Source organism: Nomascus leucogenys, chromosome 15 (genome assembly GCF_006542625.1).
Source record: "Nomascus leucogenys isolate Asia chromosome 15, Asia_NLE_v1, whole genome shotgun sequence".
NCBI classification, from domain to species: Eukaryota; Metazoa; Chordata; class Mammalia; order Primates; family Hylobatidae; genus Nomascus; species Nomascus leucogenys.
Window position 1 is genome coordinate 66,056,767 of NC_044395.1, and position 14,387 is coordinate 66,071,153.

The 14,387-nt window shown below is 36.6% G+C and overlaps 1 pseudogene; it reads right to left on the reverse strand.

Annotated features, from left to right (window-relative positions):
* Nucleotides 1–1,782: 1,782 nt before the first annotated feature.
* Nucleotides 1,783–2,725, reverse strand: LOC100605360 (annotated as a pseudogene).
* Nucleotides 2,726–14,387: the final 11,662 nt, after the last annotated feature.

Below are 14,387 nucleotides of genomic sequence, written 5' to 3' on the forward strand. Positions count from 1 at the left end.
CAGTAGTCCCATAAGACTATAATACCAGTATTTTTGCTGTACCTTGTCTATGTTTAAACAAACACAAATACTTACCATTGTGTTACAATTATCTCAGTATTTAGTACAGTAAAATGCTGCACAGTTTTGTAGTCTAGGAGCAATAGGCTATATCATAGGTATGTAGTAGGCTATACCCTCTAGGTTTGTGTAAATACAATATATGATAGTCACACAATGATGCATTTCTCAGAAAAAGTCCCCCTTATTAAGCAACTCATGACTGCATATAACCTAATCTTTTTTTAATAAACAAACACATATGTATAAATTTATAAATTAAGATAATAGTTTATATGCAAATGTATGTCTTAAATATTTACTTGCTATTATTCATTATTCTCTATTAAATTATATTTTGTATTAGATTTTACTTCTAGGAAGTTTTGCTTTCATTATCCATCAAAATAGGCCTGTTGCCATTCCTTTACATATGCTTTCTTAGTGTATGATTAAAATTACCATACTTTGCTAATTTAATTACTTATTTACTTGTTTTCTTCACCACCTGAACTCCATGATCGTCGGCCTATGTCTTATGTTTAACTTAATCCTTAACAACCAATTCAGGCTTTAGCAAACACCACTTAGTTGTTGATGGTGTGTTGCATCGGTGAATAACATGTCATCATCTTTGTATGTCATGGTTTTTGCTACTATTTCTTATTACTTAACACTTCAGTAACCCTTGATATATTTTCTCATAAATATACATTTGATTCTATCTCTGATTATCTTTATAGATTTCCAGAAATATAAATTATTAAATTTAGAAGGAGGCTTATGGAACCTTGCCGTAATATAGAAAAAAATTTGGTTTTTATTAAGGAATGTTATGAGATAGTTTATTGCCATAATACAAGGCTGTGAAAATGATAAGGTAAAATAATTACTGGTTCTACTTATTTCATTGTTAAGGAAGGTGCAAAGGGAGAGGATTGCTAACCAACTTATACCTGACAATAGACTTCTTTCACTTAAATGGGAAATCAACTATTCACACAAAGTTTGACTGAATGCTCCTCAACAAGTACCATGTGTCTGAAAGTCACCTGAAAGAAACCAGCAACTGGATTGGGGTGATATCCTTTAATCTTCAGCTCCTTGGTATTCCTTGTCTGCAAGGGAGTACAATCCCTGCTTTCACATGTACTTATCCTTGTCATATAAACGATGTAACTAAAATCCTGTATCAGTGTGTTGGGTCATGATTTCAATAACATTCTAAAACTGTCACATACACACTTATCAACATACATGTCAGTTCTACACTCACAGGAGTAGGACATTCACTACACTTAAACAGCTTATATGCTGGACTGACTATAGTCATCCCTTGCTATCCATAGGAAATTGGTTCCAGGACCCCAAGGATGCCAAAATCTGAGGACGTTCAGTCTCATATAAAACGGCATAGTATATGCATCCTACCTACACACATCCTCCCGTATACCTTAAAGTATCTCTAGAATATTTATAATACCAAATACAACAAAAATACTATGTAAATAGTTGTTATACTGTATTGTTCAGAGAATAATAACAAAAAAATTATCTACATGTTCTGCACGGATGCAATCAATCACACTTTTTTTCTGAATATTTTTTATCTGCAGATGTGAAACTACGGGTAAGAAAAGCCAACTGTATATTAATAATTAAGAAAAATAATGGTAAATCATTGATAATACTTTGCTTAGAAAGATATTTTCTCTCCTGATCTTGGCTGATCTTGTACCATGTTTACTGACACCGTTGTTGTAGACCCAGTTTTCCTAAAACTTTTTCACGAATTTGCCGTGTCTTCACACAATGTACAATGGGATTCATAAGAGGTGGCACTAGCCAAGAAAACATCGGCAATGAGGATCATGGCCATTGGGGACTTGTGCTTCCAAAGCGGTACATGGATGCCAAAGCAATGATGGGCACATAGAAGACAAGCACAGCACAGATATGGGAGACACAGGTGTTGAGAGCCTTGAGCTGCTCCCTGTGGGATCCAATTCCCATGGCCGTCTTCAGGATGAACACATAAGACACAGCAATGAACACACTTTCTGACATCATACAAAGGGCAAGAAAGAAACCATAGCAGAAGTTGACGGTGTTGTCAGAGCAGGCCAGCTTCCTGACATCCTGATGGAGACAATAGGAATGAGAGAGTAGGCTTTTCCTACAATATGTCAACCTTTTAAGAGTGAAAGGAAATGGGAGTACTAAGCATGCTTTTAATGAGAAACAACAGCCCCATTTTGGCAACTCTGGCACTGGTGAGGATAGAGCTGTACCTCAGAGGGTGGCATATGGCCGAAAAGCGGTCAAAAGACATGACGAGAAGCACTGAGGACTCCATATCTGTGAATCCATGAATAAAGAATTCTTGAGCAAAGCAAGCATTTGGGGAGACTCGTGTGGCATTGAATACAAAGATCCTCAGCCTAGTAGGTAGGGAGGAGAGGGACAGGCCCAGGTCAGAGACAGTCAACATGGAAAGGAAATAGTACACGGGTGCATGGAGTGAGGGCTCAGTCCTGATAACAAAGAGGATTGTGCAATTGCCTAGGATGGCTACCAAGTACATGAGGCAGATGGGGACAGAGATCCATACATGAGCATGCTCCAGCCCTGGTATTCCAATCAGAAAGAAGGTAATCTCAATTTCAGAAGAATTGGGAAGGTGCATGATGAGTCCATTGAAAAGTATTCTCAGGTCTGAAATGACACTCAATATGGATCTCCTGTGTTCATTTCCGTCCTTTCAGCACTTTTGTCTACGAAATAAAGAAAATGGAATTGTGAAAGACTTCTTATTTCAAGAAATAAAAGAGAGATATTACTTCTAAACGGACTATAATAAAGTCAGATCTTGACTGACAAGGGGAACCAGGAATCTGGGTAGTTGCATACATCCCTGTTAAATCCTCAGAAAGCATACCCACATAAAGAGCAGTAACTTTTAAACAAATTCCTCTTGTGTTATTAGGCTTTGCCTTACCCCCATTTCAATGACAAATTGTATAGAGTCAGAATGGACTATAGGACCTCCTTCCCTGATCTGGAATGAACCTATAATAATAATAATAATAATAAAAGTAAAAGGACTGGGAAATCCCAGGAAGTAGATACTAGTTTTGAAGAATGAAGAAAATTGGTTTTTCCAATTTCTACTCATTTGCTGCAAACATTTGTTCAGGCAAGGTGTGACAGGCTGTTCTCCCATTGATATAAGAAATTCCTGAAGCTGGGTAATTTACAAAGAAAAGAGGTTTAATTGGATCATGGTTCTGCAGGCTCTTCTAGCACAGCACTGGCATCTGGTTGGGCTCTGGGAAGGCCTCAGGGAGCTTTTATTCATGACAAAAGGTGAAGTAGGAATAGACATGTCACATGGCAAAAACAAAAGCGAGAGAGGGAAGGGAGGTACCATATACTTTTAAACCATCAGATTTTGTGAGATCCCACTCACTATCAAGAGGACAGTACCAAGCCATGAGGGATCTGTCCCCATGACCTAAACACCTCCCACCAACCCCCATCTCCAACATGGGGAATTTTATTTCAACATGAGATTTGGTTGGGACAAATATCCACACCATATCACCAGGCTCTGAGCTTCTAAGGCTGTTTTTACTCACAAGCTCTTCAAAGGAAGCAGTCCAAAGTAAGGACATAAAAAATGCCATGTATGATTATTAACCCTCTCCTATAGCATATGAAAACCCCACCTTTTCATATGATAATGGTTACAATGTCCTTATGTATGACCAATTCATAATGGTGCTCTCCATTTTGAGGATGGGAGGAGAGAAGAGATTCTTGGATTTTCTCTATAGTTCAACATACACTTTCACAGCTATAGAGTGGCTCAGTCAACTAAACTATAGCAAGACTGGAAACATAGTATGCCACAAATGAAGTGGGTTGGTACTGCCTGGGTCCATTTTTTCCCCTGGAATTATAAGATAAATAGTTGTTCCACAAATCTAGGGCTCTTTCATAGGCAACTGAATCAACTATACATATTTGAGAGTTTTCATATGCTTCATAGCATTAAGCATATCAGAGACAATGAGGCTCTAAGATATATAAAGCATATCCGTCTCTACTCCTTGGCCTAAAAAAAAAAAAGTTTTATTGAGAGGCTAGGGCACTGTAAAAGAACTCTTAACAATTAGGAAAAAAACCACAAACTTTTCAACTAGTTTATCCTCCAGAATGAGACTATCATGAGTCATTAAGGACAAATCCTCTTCTAGAAGACCTGGGCTACCTTCCAAAAAGGATAAAGCAGTTGTTTTGTTATGATCTGGATATCAGCCACTCTCTCTCCCCTAAAGTCCACATAAAAAAAGTATGCAGAGATCCTTTTTGACAGTGTATCATTAATTCTTTAGCAACTCCAATTAGGTCAGTTCAGAAGTGTTTTGGCCCTTAAAGTCTTCCCTTCTAATCACTCCAAGCAGAGTCCATGTATCCCTACTATAATTTGCATTGCAACTCTGTTGCAGTACCTCAATTGTCCTGTGATTTGCTGTTTATGTGTCTGCCATCCACAGTAGCCAATAGAATCATTAGAGGCCCAGTTTGTGTCAGACCGATCTTGATATTTTCTGCACCAAGAACGGTGGTTCTTGGCAAATAGCACACATCCAATCATTATTAATTAAATCTTATTATACTGAATTGATTTCCATTTGACTAAACTGATCTTGAGAATTATTTTTGTTCTGTGTGAGTGACTGAAGCTTCTTTCCTTCTTTCAAAGAAAGTACTATCTATAATTTCTATATGAGGATGTTCTCTGATTTGAGGATAGAGTCTTGTTTGGCATGATCTTTGTCACTTCCCTATAGCCCAGAGAGCAGAGTGCATTGATGTATTTGCCTTCTAGTTACTCAACTGTTCAGATCTGTTCCAATATGAATCTCCTGTTGATTCATTATTAATATTAGTTTAACATCTATTTTAATACATTAGGATTAATTCCTTTCACTCACATAGCATTTTATGTTTTCTTCTGCTAAAGTCAATCTTTTTCCAGCCTGGATTTAACCATCTGGCTTTGGAAGATTTTGAAATTCTGCTTGATTCCTGTCTCTTTCTTCTTGATACCTTGGGCTTTGCGCTCAACTCCATTCTATATGCCATTGTCAAAGTCATGTTTAATGCCCTTCTTTTTCCCCAGTCTGTATACAAGAATGGTCTATGTAGTATAATATACATACTACATATTATTTTATGTTTTATATAAAATATAATATGGATCAAATAAACTTCTGTTTAAATGTTTAATTATCAAAATAAAAATAAGTTAATAAATGATAAAACAATGTTTAATTATAAAATCCTTCATTCTTCCAATATTTCTCTTTATGTTTACATTAAAATCTGTACTTCTTACCATAACTGATAAGGCCCAATAGGAGAAGACCACTAGAAACCTCTTTAGTATAATACAACCACACTCCTTTTAGCAGCCCCTCAAACATTCCAACATCTTTCCATCTCAGGACCACTATACTGCTTTCTTCTCGCTCAAATGCCCTTTCCACAAATGTTTGGGTCACTGTTCAAAAGTCATGTCCTCAGAAAGGTCTGCTTTGAACTGCCTCAGTCATACTCTTTCCTTTTGTTCCGATTCATTTCTCTTGAACAGTCTTATCTATTTAAGTGTTTACAGTAAGAAGGAAAATCCAATTCTGTCACTATATTGTTTTGTGTGCCTCTGCCACATAGTAGACCTTCATTAAATACTTTTAGATAAAAAAGAATGACTAAATAATGTATATTAAGACAACATTAATATATTTTTGGTATAATGAGATCAATTCTGTATTTATAAAATGTATCTTATTAAAAGATCTTGTGGTAAGCCTCAGCTTAAATAATATTATTGGCTTGGCACAATGGCTCACACCTGTAATCCCAGTGTTTTGGGAAGCTGAGACAGGATGATCACTTGAGTCCAGGGATTTGAGACTAGCCTGGGCAATACAGGGAGACCTTGTCTCTACAAAAATAAAAAAAAAACAAAGTAATATCCTTTATAAAATATTAAAAATATTTCAATGTTAGTGCAATATACAAAATACATAAAATATAAAAATATAATTATTAAGATTGCTGATTAGTCTTTGCATATGTCGTTACAAAATTAATTAATTAAGTGCTTTATTTTACCCCCAAATGCTAAGGTGTAGGGAAAGTAGACATAAAAGTAGAGTGGGTTAAAAGAGAAAACAGAAAAATCAGAGAGGCATTAATTTTTATTGCATTATGCTAGATGTTTTATATCTGCTATTTCATTCAATCCTCACATGGTAGTATTGTTCCTGATTTACAGATTTGAAAACTGAAGCATAGAGAGATTAACTTCTCAAAGAACAGATATTATTATGAACACATGCAATTTGAATAGATGTTCTTTGATTCTAAGCTTTTTAAACTATATCTTGCTTCCTATCTCATGTTAATTAATATAATTTAAAATGTTTAGAATGCAAGGAAATTGCATTCTAATTGAGGATATGTACAAATTAAGATACAGTATGCAATATAAATGTTAAGGAAGGCTGAAGCCTTGGTCTTTTTACATGTCAGTTTCATTGCCCTATAGAGTCCTATCTAGAGCAATTTTAATCAATGAATGTCATTTCTATCACATTTCTGAAAAAAATACACCAAATAAGAGGAAAAAATATCCATAATGATTGTTGGTAGCAAAACTCAGCAAATGGGGCCAACTCTGAAACAGCAAGGGCAACACCTGCTAAGCCAGATCAGGAGGTAAAGAAGGTAAGAGATGGCTGGAGCCTTATAAAGCTGAGGGGAGAAAGAAGAGAGGGTAGCTAATTTTAAGAGAGGAGAGAGAAGAAAACATTGGAAACTATTACTATGTGCTAGACTAGAGTTTTTGCTAGATTATTTTTATATTCAAATATTTCTGCTTTCCAGATCAGTTCATTTCACTTGTTTAAACTTGAAAATATATATTTATGTATAGAGCTCTGTGGCATTATTTATGAACAGGAAGTAGTAAAATAGCAAAATTACTTTGAGAATAAGAGGTAGAGTTGGTAAAGCCCTAATCAGTTGGAAACATAATAAACCTCCCATTAGCCATATTTATAATTAAAAAGGGACTAATGCATTTTCCCCAAGTACAGTACCTTAAGTAGAAAGTTTACTCAAATATTTTTAATTAAATTGATTTTGTAAAGAAATCTTCAGATTTTACTACTAAGTATTAAAATTCAGCATCATCTAAGGATGCTTTTCTTAGATGATGTCTTAAATTCTTTATATACGTCATTACAATTCTTTATATACATCAACAACCCAGTTATGCCAAAGTGTTCTCTGGTCCCTGTTTCAAAGTTCTTAGAATTACTTGAAACCGTAACGTCATCTCATCTGCTCTTTCTTCCAAAACTGAAGCCCCCACCTCTGATTCCAGTCTAGTGGCTAGAATCCTGTTATCTATGGACTGACTTCTGACCCTGTGAAGTCTGCTTTTCTGTTCTTTGCTGGGGCAGATCATTTGTTCTGCTGTCAGAGTTGTCCTATTTCCAAATCCCTGTCCCACAAAGAGTTCTGAGTCTACCCAGCATTTTCTCTAACTGTGAATAAACAATTGCATGATTTCTGAGATGAACAATAGATAGGTGAAGTGAAGTGAACAGTGCCAACGTCAAGGGATAGCTATAAGGTTTAGCAGCTGGACACAGTGGCTCATGCCTGTAATCCCAGTCCTTTGGTAGCACAAGGTGGGAGGATGACTTGAGGCCAAGCATTTCAGATCAGCCTGGGCAACATAGGAAGACCGTATCTCTACAAAAAAATAAAAATAGTTATCCAGGCATGGTGGCACAAGACTGTTATAGTCCTAGCTACTCAGGAGGGTCACTTGAGCCTAGCAGTTTTAATCTGGAGGAAGCTATGATCACACCACTGCACTCCAGGCTGAGCGACCCAGTGAGACCCCATCTTGGGGAAAAAGTAAATGGAGTTTTAGTGCCTTTTAAAATTCTCACAACTTCTCCAAATTTTAGTGAAAGTCTCCTCTTGTCTGGCAAAGATAACTCCAAGATAAGCTTCCTGCACTTCCCATTGAAACCATGTTGTTTGTTTGTTTTTTACCTCTAAGTTCCTCCTATGTCAAAATTTTGGGGTTTCTATTACAGCCACCCTCATTTATGTTCCTTCCAAGTCTCAGTTCTTAGAGCACTCATATTTCAGACACACTTGGGGACATAAAGCCATATTACAAGACAATATTATGTTATGGTCCTATTTTACTTACCATTTAATCACATAGAAAAACAGAAAAGTTTATTCTAGCACTTTCTCTGCCTCAGTGGCCCATGTCTGCTTGCCAAGACTTTTATCTACATACGACTGATTCCTTGATCTATCTTCTGAGTTTTGCTCTCATGGGACACCAATCTCTCCAGCTCTGCCACCCTCTGTAAACAAACGATTTCCTTGAAACATTTCTTGAAAATTCCCAGAGGAGACCCTGGGTCAGGATCAGATCACAGCTTTTACTCACTGGTTCCCACAAGGCATTGCTATGTTCAGACTGCGATGGACTAAAAGTTTTGAACTAAACACATCAAAGAGAGTCTACTTAGAGATTAGGAAAAGCAGTTGAGCCTACCAAGAAATCACTTAAACCTAGATTAATCGATATATTATTTTAGGTTTATGTTTCTTTGCTGCTGCTGCTTTTTTCTTACAATCAATGAGGTGTTTTCCCCTTTTTATGAATCAAATATAATTTACACATGGTAAGATGGATAAACACAAAGTGTATAGCTAGATGGATTTTTATCCACTTACGCAAACAAGTAATATTAAAAAAGAAGAGTGCTAAAATCTCAAAATTGGAATATGCTTTTTTTCTTTTTTCTTTTAGTTCTGTTACTTGTTTTGTTGTGTCTTTTGAAACTTTCCTACTACATGTACATACATTAAGATGGCTGTTTCTTCTTGGTGAATTGACCTTTCATCATTGTAAAATGTCTCTTTTTCGCCTGGTAATATGTCTTACTTTAAAGTCCATGTTTGCTAGTAATAGTATGGCCACATGGACCATATATATTCGTATGCATAACATATCTTTTTAGATCCCTTTACTCTTGACCTATCCTTATATTTAAAGTGTGTTTTGTAATCAGCATGTGTGCGTGTGTGTATATACATATGTATATATGTGTATATATATATATACACACACACACACACACACACACGCACACGCTGATTTTTTTTTTTTTTGACAGAGTCTCACTCTGTTGCCAGACTGGAGTGCAGTGGCAGGATCTCGGCTCACTGCAACCTCCAGCTCTCTGGTTCAAGCAATTCTCCTGCCTTAGCCTCCTGAGTAACTAGGATTACAGACACATGCCACCACACCCAGCTAATTTTGTATTTTTAGTAGAGACAGGGTTTCACCACGTGGGCCAGGATGGTCTCGATCTCCTGAACTCGTGATCTGCCCGCCTCGGTCTCCCAAAGTGTTGGGATTACAGGCAGGAGCCACCATGCCCGGCCTATATTTTTAATCCATTGTGACAAGTGCTGTTTTGTAATTGGGGTCATACTGTTATATGAAAACATTTATTTTTATGACTATCTTTGTCTTACTTATTCTCTCCATCTTTTTCTTTTCTTTGTCATAGCTTTCTCACTTATTTTGAAACTATGAATCAAATAAAATCAAGTGTGTTTCAGTATTCTGTTTTATTTCCTCAGCTGGCTTTTTAGCTCTACTTGCTTGTATTTTTTTTTTTTTCAAAACAGAGTTGATCCTTAGGGTATGAATCCTTAACTTACTAAGATAGTCTACCATAAACAAATATTATATTGAACCATATGCAATGCAAGAAGCTTTTAATAATGTGCTTCCATTTAACTCATATTTATCCTGTATGTAATTATTAAGTACATATTTCTACCTGTGTTGCAAACCTCTCTATACGTTGTAATTCTTAAATGGTAAATAATTTTCCAGCAATTAAGTAAATATAAAAAAAGTTTCTATTTTCTCATATATTCACCAATTTGTCATTTTTTGTTCTTTTCTGTTCATTCCAGTTTCCTCCTTGTATTATTTTATTTTGCCTAAAACTTTCCTTTAGCATTTATTGTGTGAAGGTCTTATGGCTATGAATTTTCTTAGGTTTTGTCTCTCTGTAAACATATATATTTTACTGTCCTTTTGAAAAATAATTTTGAGAAATTTTGAACTCCAGTTTGACAATTTTTTTCTTAGTACTTTCAAAAGATAATTCTATTGTTTTAAGTATGACTTTGTTTTTCATGAGACATTGCCTGTCATTCTAACCATTATTTCTCTACATGTATGTCTTTTTCCCCTCTTATTTTAATATTTTTCTCTTTTTCTTTGGTTTTCAGGATTTGACTATAATGTGTCTGTGTGTTAATTTCTTTGTGTTTATCCTGTTTGGGGTTGTTTGCTGTGGCTCTCTTCTCAAACATAAGGGGCTCATTCCTCTCAGTTTCAGTTTAAGTCTTTCTTGTACCTACTATTATTTTATTGCCCTGCAGAAAATTGTTCTGTTCAGGACTTTCTCATTGTTTCTATGGGGATTGATGTATTTCATATCTTTCCACATTCTAATGAGGGATGTTGAGTCTCTGGGTTATAGTAACAAAAATAATGTTAAAAGAATATTTTTATTGTTAGCATTATTTATCTTCCTCAAAAATGTCCATGGGTATGTTTTTTAGTATATAGGGGACATTTACTTACCTCCTCCGTATGAAGAAATCCAAACCTGTCTATTCCAGAAGTCACTGGATCTACTATTTAAATTAGAATTTATTAGACATTTAAGAAATCACTCTCTCTCTCCCTCTGTGTGTGTGTGTGTGTGTGTGTGTGTGTGTGTGTGTGTTCTTTCAAGAAAAACAGCTGTAAGAATGTGAAGAAAGCTTTATTAGTTAGAAAGATAATTTGACGGCCAAGGCAGTAGCAATTGAGGCCTCTGTCTGTGCTACAGAAAAATCTGGAACTGGAATAGCCCTTCAGGATTATCCTAAATGGAAGCAAAGTCTTTGTACCCTTGCATTAACCAGTAACTGAATGTGGCCTGCCCACCAACAAGGGTTATGAACTGGGTGAGGCAAGTTCATTTCGATCAGAATAATTCCAGGAAAAAACTTCTCTGTATTCCCATAGCAGCCCCAAATCCAGGAATCTGGGAGCTGATGTCTCAGTTCTGAAGTAAGGCTGACAGAGAAATTCACTGCATAATTTATTGCAGTCTACTCTTGTATTACTCAGATTCAACTGTTTCATTTGGGAATAGCTCTTCCCGTGTTTGTGTTGTTTATTTGTCCAAGAAGAAGACACAATCATGAAATTTCGCGAAAGAGCTACAACATACATCACTTAAGCTGTTCTTGAAACCTCAACTGATCTTATCATCTGCCATCTCTATAATCCATTCTAAATTCTTCTTTAGTAAAGATTACAACCTTTATTGCATAGGTTTTTTTCATGGTAGAGCAACCAGATCCTTTTCTCAAAGGGTGAAAATGTCTCTACAGAATGACCTTCTCAGGCTATGGCTATTTCGCTTGCTAATTTATCATCAACATTTGCCAGGATGGTACCAAGAGACAATCAGTCAACTATCTATTCTTCCATTCCTTCATTGTTTATTAGAAGCCCTATCTTTTCCTGATGATCAAGGGTTAATTAATTACTCCATCAGGCTAATGACTTCTTTCCTTGCCAGCTTGTTTCTGAGATCAAAGTTATTAGGCAAGAACTTAACATAAATTTTATTTATTTTATTTTTAAATTAATTAAAAGATCCTCACAGTGTCTCCCACTCTGAAAATGAGGACCTTTAGCTCAACAGAACCTAAATTGCAGAAATGGGAAGTGAAAATTTTCCAAGTAGGTCACCAAAAATGATGATAAGTGGGACTACTCTTAATTTCAGCTCTTTTGTTCCCAAAGACATTTATTCTAATTATTGCAGTCACAGCTATATATAATGATTGTTGGTGTGTTGTACATGATGCATCTAGTATATGTTGTCTCATCCTCACTAATATCATCTCTAAGGTGGAGACTCAACTATACCTGTTCTGTTTCTGTACCAGCTTGGAAACTTTCGAGTGGTGTAGCCCATGATACAAACATGGTTGTGTGTCTACTGTTGCAAGTATTCTAAAATGTGTCCCTTTTCACGAAGTGATATAACATAATGTGCTATGCTGGTGGATCAAACCTTCTGTAAGCCCTGAGATACTAGGTTTGGCTATGACCCTTCAAGAAAATAAAACAAACCTACACCCATCATATGTGTCAATTTCTATCAAGTTCATTTGCTGCCTTTTGTGGGGTAGAATAATCTTCCATTAAGTGGCCATTTTCTACTCAAGGAGTGATGCTACATTGGGCAGTTAACATTGTTTTCCATCATTGCCAGGTTAATATTTAGTAGAAAGAGAATTTTTATCAGCCTTGTTGAGTGGGAAACTATGCTTTGTGTTTATGCAGTTTTCATCCAGCCACTATAGCTACTTCAATTAGGAGCCCATTATGCCACCACTGAGGTTGCTTATATCAGAATCTAGCTGATATAAATTGTCAGGTCCACTCAGTGTTCTTTATAGTTTAGGTTCTTTCCCATTATGTATAAACTATGATGAACATTGATCTGTTATATAAAGATCTTCAAACTTTGTTCTAACTTCTAGAACCATCCACATGCCACTTCATCCCTCTGCCTCTTTGTCACTAGTATTCCAATCTTTCTCCTTCCAACAGACAGGTCAATTAGCCAAGTTACCCACCATTAACAACAAGTTGAATTTTTGTGTATTCTTACATAGAGCCACCTCTTTTTTATACAAAGAGGATGAGTAGGTCCATCAGCTGATTTGTCCATTGGATATATTTCTCCTAAGCAGTATCTTTCAAGGTCACTCCATGATGGATCAGTAACACATCTACAGTTAATTTTTGGCATACCCACTTTACTCATTTATGAACTAACTTGGCCTTCATCCCCCACCAGCTGGTCATAAGGGATCATCCATGTAGCTACCAGGGTAAGCTTAGGGAAAGTGCACCACATTGCAATAGTAGTGCACTAACATCAGTGGATTTTGCATCACCTCTTTGTGCTCTCTCTCTCTTTTTTTTTTGTTTGGGACAGTCTCACTCTGTCGCCCAGGCTGGAGTGCAGTGGCGCGATCTCTGCTCACTGCAAGCTCTGCCCCCCGGGGTTCCTGCCATTCTCCTGCCTCAGCCTCCTGAGTGGCTGGGACTACAGGCGCCCGCCACCACGCCTGGCTAATTTTTTTGTATTTTTAGTAGAGACGGAGTTTCACAGTGTTCGCCAGGATGGTCTTGATCTCCTGACCTTGTGATCCGCCCCCCTTGGCCTCCCAAAGTGCTGGGATTACAGGTGTGAGCCACCGTGCCTGGCCCCCTCTTTGTGCTCTTTCAGTTGTGCTTGATGGTCTTACTTGAGTCTTAGCATGGGCATACGTCTTTCTGTTATGTGGGTAGAATTAGCACTCAAAGTGTGGCATATGCTGTCTCCGGGGTTTCAGGAGGTCACTACATGTGGTACTTTCTTCTTGGTGGTAACAGGTAAAAAAAATGCTTTAGTTTGTCTATTAACTGAGAGAGGCTGTTCCAATTTTTCCTATACCACAGGATCCCTAAAAACTTCTGTAATGTTTAAGATTCCTACATTTTTGTATGGGTGTTTATCTCTATCCTTTCCCACCTTAGGAGCACTGTATTTTGACAAGAATGCCAATATACTTGCATTTCATGCTTATCTACCTGATTAATATATTGTCATTGATATAGCGAGTCAAGAAAATGTTATGCAAAATATCCAAAGAAAATAAGTATTTTCAAATTATAGATTTATTATAGAAGATGGAAGAGAATATATTTGCCACATCAAATACCACATACTTGATAATCAAATCCAGGTTAATCTTCCCTGGTAAAAACACTGCACCTGACATAGAACTTTAAATTGATGTTTCTACTTGGTTGAGATTGGAGTCCGCGGTAGTCCTCCATGACCCTTTTCATTACACACACAAAAGTAGTCAGTAAGAGAATCCACTTTACAGAGAATGCTCTATTTATAAATAAATCTTGTGAGTTATCTTTCCTCTGGGCACTATTACAGTTCACTTCAGATGAAAATTTTAACAATAACTTGCTATAGCATGCCAGGGACCATCAACATTTCGTCTGTAACCAGTGATGTGGTTCCTATTGCGATGCACACAGCAATGAATCCGCCTCTAGAATTTCTTATTGGCAATCTATT